The 7,998-nt window shown below is 43.8% G+C and overlaps 1 pseudogene; it reads left to right on the top strand.

Annotated features, from left to right (window-relative positions):
• The first annotated feature begins 363 nt into the window (after positions 1 to 363).
• On the top strand, positions 364 to 2,878 carry LOC144320235 (nucleolar RNA helicase 2 pseudogene; annotated as a pseudogene).
• The last annotated feature ends 5,120 nt before the right edge of the window (positions 2,879 to 7,998 follow it).

Raw genomic sequence — 7,998 nt, 5'->3', positions numbered from 1 at the left:
GTCCTAGACCTGACCCACCATTGTATTTGGGAAGGACATGGCACAACTGGAGAGGATGAAACATCCCTCATCTCACCTAGACCTAATTTAAAGGATATGCAGAGGAAATTGGATGCTGAAATGCGTTAAGACTTTGGGGATGTTGGGAGACAGTGGACATATTTCACATGTGAGAAGAACATGAATTTGGGGAGAGAGCACATTTATAAGTTTAATTGTGTTTTCCAGAATTCATATATTGAAATCCAAATCCCTATGACCTCAGAAAGATGAGAGTTTTGGAATATAGGTGAAGCCCAGAGCCGACAACCAAGAAAGAATTCTTAAAACATCTTTGGTGGAGTCTTCCTCTCTACACGGTGGACCTGACCGGTCGGCCAGAATTGCTTGAGGTGAACACTGCCGGGGAAACTCCTTAGTGACGCAGGTTTGGACTCCGAGACCGCCATGGAAAAAGTGGAGACACCACGGAAGCAGAATGAGAAGAAAGGTAGAAAGGAGAAACCAAAATCTATTAAGACTGAAGAGGCAACAGAAGTAAAAGAAGAAATTCCTTCCCTTAAAGCTAAAAAAGATAAAAAGAAAGCCGAGTCTAATGAGGTTGACATGAATTCTCCTAAATCTAAAAAGGCAAAAAAGAAAGAGGGGCCATCTCAGGATGACATAATTTCTCCTAAAACCAAAGTGTGAAAAAAACAAAGGAGTCCTTTGAAAAGAAAGTTGTTTCTCCTAAAACAAAAAAAAAAAGTAATAAAAAGTGAAGAACCTTCTGAAGAAGAGATCAGTGTTCCTAAGCCCAAGAAGATGAAGAAAGAAAAGGAAATGAATGAAGAAATTGTAGAGAAAAGCCCCAAACTGAAGAATGGATTCCCTCATTCTGGACTTGTCTCTAACACCAGTGAAACCCTAGGGGAAGAAAGTAACAGTGAGTTAGAGCAGGAAATGCCTGTGGAACAGAAAGAAGGAGCTTTCTCTAATTTTCCCATATCTGAAGAGACTATTAAACTTCTCAAAGCCCGTGGGGTGACCTTCCTGTTTCCTATACAAGCAAAGACATTTTACCATGTCTATAGTGGAAAGGACTTAACTGCACAGGCGCGGACAGGAACTGGGAAGACATTCTCCTTTGCCATCCCTTTGATTGCGAAGCTCCAGGGAGAACTGCAAGGCAGGAAAAGAGGTCGTGCCCCTCAGGTACTGGTTCTTACACCCATGAAGGAGTTGGCAAATCAAGTAAGCAGAGACTTCAGTGACATCACAAGAAAGCTGGCGGTGGCTTGTTTTTATGGTGGAACTCCCTATGGAGGTCAAATTGAAAGCATGTGGATTGGGATTGATATCCTGGTTGGGACCCCAGGTCGTATCAAAGACCACCCTCAGAATGGCAAGCTAGATCTCACCAAACTTAAGCATGTTGTCCTGGATGAAGTTGACCAGATGTTAGATATGGGGTTTGCTGATCAAGTGGAAGAGATTTTAAGTGTGGCATACAAAAAAGATTCAGAAGACAATCCCCAAACATTGCTTTTTTCTGCAACTTGCCCTCATTGGGTATATGATGTTGCTAAGAAATACATGAAATCTACATATGAACAGGTGGACCTGATTGGTAAAAAGACCCAGAAAATGGCAATAACCGTGGAGCACCTGGCTATCAAGTGCCACTGGACTCAAAGGGCAGCAGTTATTGGGGATGTGATCCAAGTATACTCGTGGTTTTCACGGGCATACCATCATCTTCTGCGAAACCAAGAAAGAAGCCCAGGAGTTGTCACAGAATATGTCCATAAGGCAGGATGCCCAGTCATTGCAGGGAGATATTCCTCAGAAGCAGAGAGAAATCACTCTGAAAGGTTTTAGAAATGGTGATTTGGGAGTTTTGGTTGCAACTAATGTTGCTGCTCGTGGGTTAGACATCCCTGAGGTTGACCAGGTGATACAGAGTTCTCCACCAAAGGATGTGGAGTCCTATATTCATCGCTCTGGGAGGAGGGGCAGAGCTGGAAGGACAGGGATTTGCATCTGCTTTTATCAGCACAAGGAGGAGTATCAGTTAGCACAAATGGAGCAAAAAGCGGGAATTAAATTTAAACGAATAGGTGTTCCTTCTGCAACAGAGATCATAAAAGCTTCCAGCAAAGATGCCATCAGGCTTTTGGATTCTGTGCCTCCCACTGCCATTAGTCATTTCAAGCAGTCAGCGGAGAAACTAATAGAGGAGAAAGGAGCCGTGGAAGCCCTGGCAGCAGCCTTGGCCCATATTTCAGGTGCCACATCAGTAGACCAGCGCTCTCTGATCAACTCAGATGCGGGCTTTGTGACCATGATCTTACGATGCTCAATGGAAATGCCAAACATTAGTTATGCTTGGAAAGAACTTAAAGAGCAGCTGGGAGAGGATATTGATTCCAAAGTGAAAGGAATGGTGTTTTCTCAAAGGAAAGCAGGGAGTTTGCTTCGATGTCCCTACTGCAGCAGTAACAGAAATACAGGAAAAATGGCATGATATGCGTCGCTGGCAGCTCTCTGTGGCCACGGAGCAACCAGAGCTGGAAGGACCTCGGGAAGGATATCGAAACTTCCGTGGACAGCAGGAAGGCAGTCAAGGCTTCCGGGGACAACGCGAAGGCAGTCGAGGCTTTAGAGGACAGCGGGAGGGAAATCGAAGCTTCAGAGGACAGCGATCAGGAGGTGGCAACAAAAATCACAGATTCCAAAACAAAGGCCAGAAGCAGAGTTTCAGTAAAGCATTTGGGCAGTAATTTGAAGTGGAGAGTTTATGCAGTAACATGGAACTGAGCACTGATTTTCCTGCAAGGTTAAAAGCACACTGTTTCCTTCCTGACCACTTGCCTTGTCCCCATCTCTTCCAGAGAGACAAGCTTCATGGAAATTATTTCATCTGATGATTATGATTTGTAACTATTGCTACTTCTGTATCAGGTTTATCTTTTGAAAAGATGTATGAATTCATTAAATTTTGTTCTGATACACTGTGGGTTGTAAGATAAAATCAAGCATGATTTTGCCCATACTTTTTAAGTTGATCTGTCTTTATACTTAAATAGTGTCCTTCCCTGAATACCTATGGGGAAGATAGCGTTCTCTGGAGGGGCACTCTGCACAGTCCAGGCTTGGGTCTGTAATTAGCATTCCTCAGCCATCTGCCTAACAGTGACTCACATGGTCCTATAACATGTCTTCTGAGAATTAATACTGAGCAATGTTTTGAAGCAAGGTTTCAAACTTAGCTGGGAGGTAATACATTTTATGGCAGCATATGCTCTAGGTTTGGAGGATGGTGACACAAATGGAGACATTATATAGATTTGCCATTGTTATGTACATTTTGATACATTTTTAACTTTTTAAGGTGATGGATGCTTCCATGAATTCTTCACAGATTTTATCTATTTATGTATAAAGAAGTATTTTAATAGAAAGCAAGTGTCTTTAAGGAATTGCAAATGCGTAAGATGTCCCCATAACTTTCTTTGTAAGTAAGGAGGCTGAATAATAGGTGCTTGATGATAATGTACTCCACCTCCTATTGGAAGATTAACATTATTTACCAAGAAGGAATTAGGGGATGGGGGCAGAGATTTGCATTGCTGACAAGAGTCAGGAAACCCACTGAAAATGTTTTTCATGTGTGAGAAGGAAACCTGCATCTCTGTTGAGAACAAAGAGAGGAGCAAGTAAAGATGCATGATAAAACATTCTTTTCACAGTAAAAACAGCAGGTTATTAATGTTTCTAGAGATGAACTTCTAATGCGTAAACTGGAGTTTTAGGTAGAATGGTTCAGTATGTTTTCTCAGAGTCCTAGTTCCTGTAGCCACGGTGTAGGATCTGTTTCTGTAAGAGTGCTATTCCATCAAAAGGTTTTATAGCTGCTTAGAGACTTCCTTTTAGGACAGTCTCCATATGGTTATTTTCAATTGTTGCTTTGAGGGAACTGACGAACTTCATATAGCCCCTGGCCAGGTAACTCTCTGAGTTCTCAATTATTACTTCTCTGACAAACTTCTGCATGGTGCAGGAGCATAAGAATGACATTGTGTTCCTAGAAATTCTGTACTGAGAATCTCAGGGAATACACTGATGGGAAAAGTCAATATACATGTCCTGTCTTGTTTTCATTTGATTATTTTTGAACAGTTAAAATCTTTCTGGGCCCTGGTTTTTCTCACTGGATTGAGTCTTTTATCTAACTGCCTTTTACCCTGTGACCTTGCAGTAAGGTGTTCAAATAGCTCGATTCTTTGATGCTTGTGGCAATGTGTCCTTCCTCTGTTTGGACTTCAGGTCTGTCTTTCATTCCTGACTGGATGTTTCTCTGTTTTCAGAAATTCTTTTGGCTTTTCTTTCTTGATCCACTTGTCCATTTTACCACTTTTCCTCCCACTCCTCACGGCTTCCCGTCAAGCCACAGGGACTCAGGAGAGGGTGTTTGATGACTGACAACTCATGTGCTGTGTAGATGATAATGTCTTAGATTCTGGTTTTGCTCAAGTACTGAGCATATTTTAACAACAACCAAAATATTTCCTACTTTGAATAGGAATGGTTCCTTATCAAGCAGATTAAAAGGACACGTTACCTGTCCTTTAGGAAGGAGCAATTAAAACCTTGATGTGGATTAGCTTACAGAAAAATAATCCGGCAGAAAACAAGGGTAAGGGGGAGGCATTTAATGGGAGTTTCACTTCATACAACTTAATTTCAAGGAAAACATGGCTGTTTCAATAAATGAAGCTGAAGTTTCTCTTGGATCCCAGAATTCACACCATACTTAAAAATACATCATCCAGCTATTACTTGATTTTAACGGGGTTGTTAGACTAGTGTGGGAAATGTGCTTTTTACTATTTTCTATGGAGAAAATATTTTCCAATGTAACAAACTCAATGAACTTTTAAAATACAATCCATTTACGTTGGAGTTATCAGTGCAGCAGTTTCTTTACAATCGTACATAAAATGCTTTTTCTGTAAAATTGAGTTAATATATAAAATACTGCTTTATGCCAGAATAAAGGTATTAATATTTCCTTTAAAAAAAAAAAAGACATATTTGGTGGAAAATGGTGGATTTTTTTAAAGCCCGGGAACAGGACCTGGGGGCAGGAGAGCTTCTGCCCTGGGCCTGTGAGGGGTGACTGATTATATACCTGCAGAGTTGGGAGAGGTAAGGAAAGGGAGGTTTCAAAAGTACTGTCATCTGCTACAGAGGACTCCCAATGAGGCTTCTACATGAAGACAGTTGGGAGCTTCTGGAGGAACCTCACACGTATCCCCACACTGACAGGAGTGGGCGGGGGGCAGGGGATTTGCAGGGTGTCAGCTTCTGCTCTGCCCTCAGCTGCCCTTCTGTTCCCTCCTGAAGAATATGACCTTATTTGGAAAAACATCCTGCAGTTCTCATAATTAAGATGAGGACATAGCAGCATAGGATGGGCCTCCTTCATTCCTACAAACATTTCTTCAAAGTTTGGCCACTGGGAAAGCTTCTATTGAATGCCCCATGATGGGGGAACCGGGCACTAGCTGAGGACAAAGTACGAGTCTGGGGCGGCACATCTATGCATCCTTGAACCACATGGAGGGACCTTCCTCCAGGGACCCAGCTGCCTCCATGTGGACACTCTGCTGAGGGCAACAGGCAATCCGAGCCTGACCCCAGGACCCTGTGAGTCTGCTCTAACATATAAACATTCCCTTGAAAACTTCCTTTATGTCTCAACCCCAACATCGTCCCCCAAGCACATGGCCCACGGATACACAGCTGAAGGGGCTTATGACTTGGGTTTTATTAGTGACCCTTCCCAACAGCAGCTGGCCTCTCAGGGTCCTGGAGACTGTGCTTCCAAATTCCTTAGAGACCCACGCTCTCGCTGACCCCTCCTGACCTGAGAGTCTATAACCAGCCACTCCTCATGACCCCAGCGCAGCTCTCTCTGCCCACGGGTCCTGTCCCCGGGCTTTAATAAAACCACCTTTTTTGCACCAAAGACACCTCAAGAATTCTTTCTTGGCCATCAGCTCCGAACCTCATCTATATTCCAAAACTTCCTCACCAGTGATAGCCTCGATGACGAGAGCAAGTGATACCATCTTAACCTGACAGTACATTTAGCTGTTATGCATTATACTATTTGCTAGGACTCCCCAAACCGCACAGTCTACACCATTGAAATGCATCATCCCACCTCGGAGGTGGGATATCTGACAGAACTATGCCAACACAGTTGGATCCTTTTAGGGCTACGAGAAAGGATCTGTGCTATGCCTCTCCCCTAGCTTCTGGTGGTTTGCAGGAAATCCCCACATCAAATGGCTCACACATCTCTGCCTCCACCTTCCCCTGGGGTTTTCCCCATGTGCATGTCTGGGTCCAAATTCTACTCTTTTACATTAGGTCATGTGAAGTCTGAATTGGGGCATTCCACTGTGTTCCATCCTAACTAATGACAACTACAGTGGTCTGATTTCCAAACACAGTCATACCCTTAGTTGGGATTTTAACATGTGAATTGGAATGGTCAGGGAGCTGGGGTGGGGAGAGGACACACTATCCCCTATAACAAAAGGAAACCAAATTGGACAGAAACTTGATGAACTGGCCCCTAAGCTAGATACAGGGGCTCAGACCCAGCAGAACCTTCTGAAAGACTTGTAGAATATACCTCAGAAAGGGGGTAGAAGGGGAGCTTGGGTGACTCACTCTGTTAAGCATCTACCTCTTGATGTCAGCTCAGGTCATGATCTCAGGGTCCTGGTGAGGGGGGAGGAGAAGTAGGAGGCTAGCTAAGGACAGAGCAGAAGGTCCACCCTGCAAACCAGCCCCTCTCGTGGGGACGTGTGTGACATTCCCAGGCCCCCTGGCTGCCCTAAAGCTAAGGGAAAGGAAAAGCAAATAGTTAATTTATAGAGATGATTGTCCTATAGACATGCATCTCCTTCAGTTTACAAAATGTCTTAGTGATTTACAAGAAAAAAGCATTCTTATCAAGAACCTGACTTCCAGGGGCACCTAGGTGGCTCAGTGGCTGAGCATCTGCCTTTGTCTCAGGTCCTGATCCCCAGGTTGCAGGATCCAGTCCCACATTGGACTCCTTGCATGGAGCCTACTTCTCCCTCTGCCTGTGTCTCTGCCCCTCTCTCTGTGTCTCACATGAATAAATAAATAAAATCTTAAAAAAAAAAAAAGAACCTAATTTCCAGAAGGAAGCTCAGCTATCTTAATGCTAATGCTTTACTAGAGGAGAAAACAACCTTAACCTGACAATGGCAAGGCCTTCAGGATCCTGGGAGTCTTCTTTAGCATTAAAAAAAAAAAATCTTTTGAAACCTTCCTTTCCTTACCTCCCCCATCTCTGCAGGTATATAATCAGCCTCCCCTCACAGGACCAGGGCAGCCCCTTTTCCTGCCCACGGGTCCTGTCTTCAATAAACCAGGCTTCAAAATACCACCATTTTGCACCAAAGACATCTCAAGAATTCTTTCTTGGCTGTTGGCTCCTATTTCCAAAACTACATCACTGGGATCGAACCCCAAGTTGTGCTCCCTATTCAGCGGGAGCCTACTTTCTCTCCCTTTGCCTCTGTCTGCTGGTACCCCTTCTTGTGCCTTCTCTCTCTCTCAAATAAATGAAAGAAAGAAAGAAAGAAAGAAAGAAAGAAAGAAAGAAAGAAAAATTTTCATCAGGGCCCACACCCTTGTTGGTCAAAGGCAGTGCCACCGGGCAGTTGCTCTGCTGTATTGGCTGACCAAGCAGCAGGGGTAGTTTTCCGCATGCCCAAAGCAGGGTCACAGACACCCCAAGGCTGAAAGGCAAAGAAGGAGGTGGTCCTCGGATGTGACCTGCTGTCCTCTTACAAATGTGGGCAGTTACTGAGAACAATGGCTGGAGTGAACTGTGGACCGGAGCCCGGCACTAGAGGGTTTAAGTTGGAGCTAAAATTTTAACTTTACAACAGTACTCAAGAATTTCAC

The sequence above is a fragment of the Canis aureus genome, chromosome 9 (genome assembly GCF_053574225.1).
Source record: "Canis aureus isolate CA01 chromosome 9, VMU_Caureus_v.1.0, whole genome shotgun sequence".
Lineage (NCBI taxonomy): Eukaryota > Metazoa > Chordata > Mammalia > Carnivora > Canidae > Canis > Canis aureus.
The sequence above is the reverse complement of the archived record's forward strand: the minus strand, read 5'-3'. Positions and strand labels throughout refer to the sequence as shown.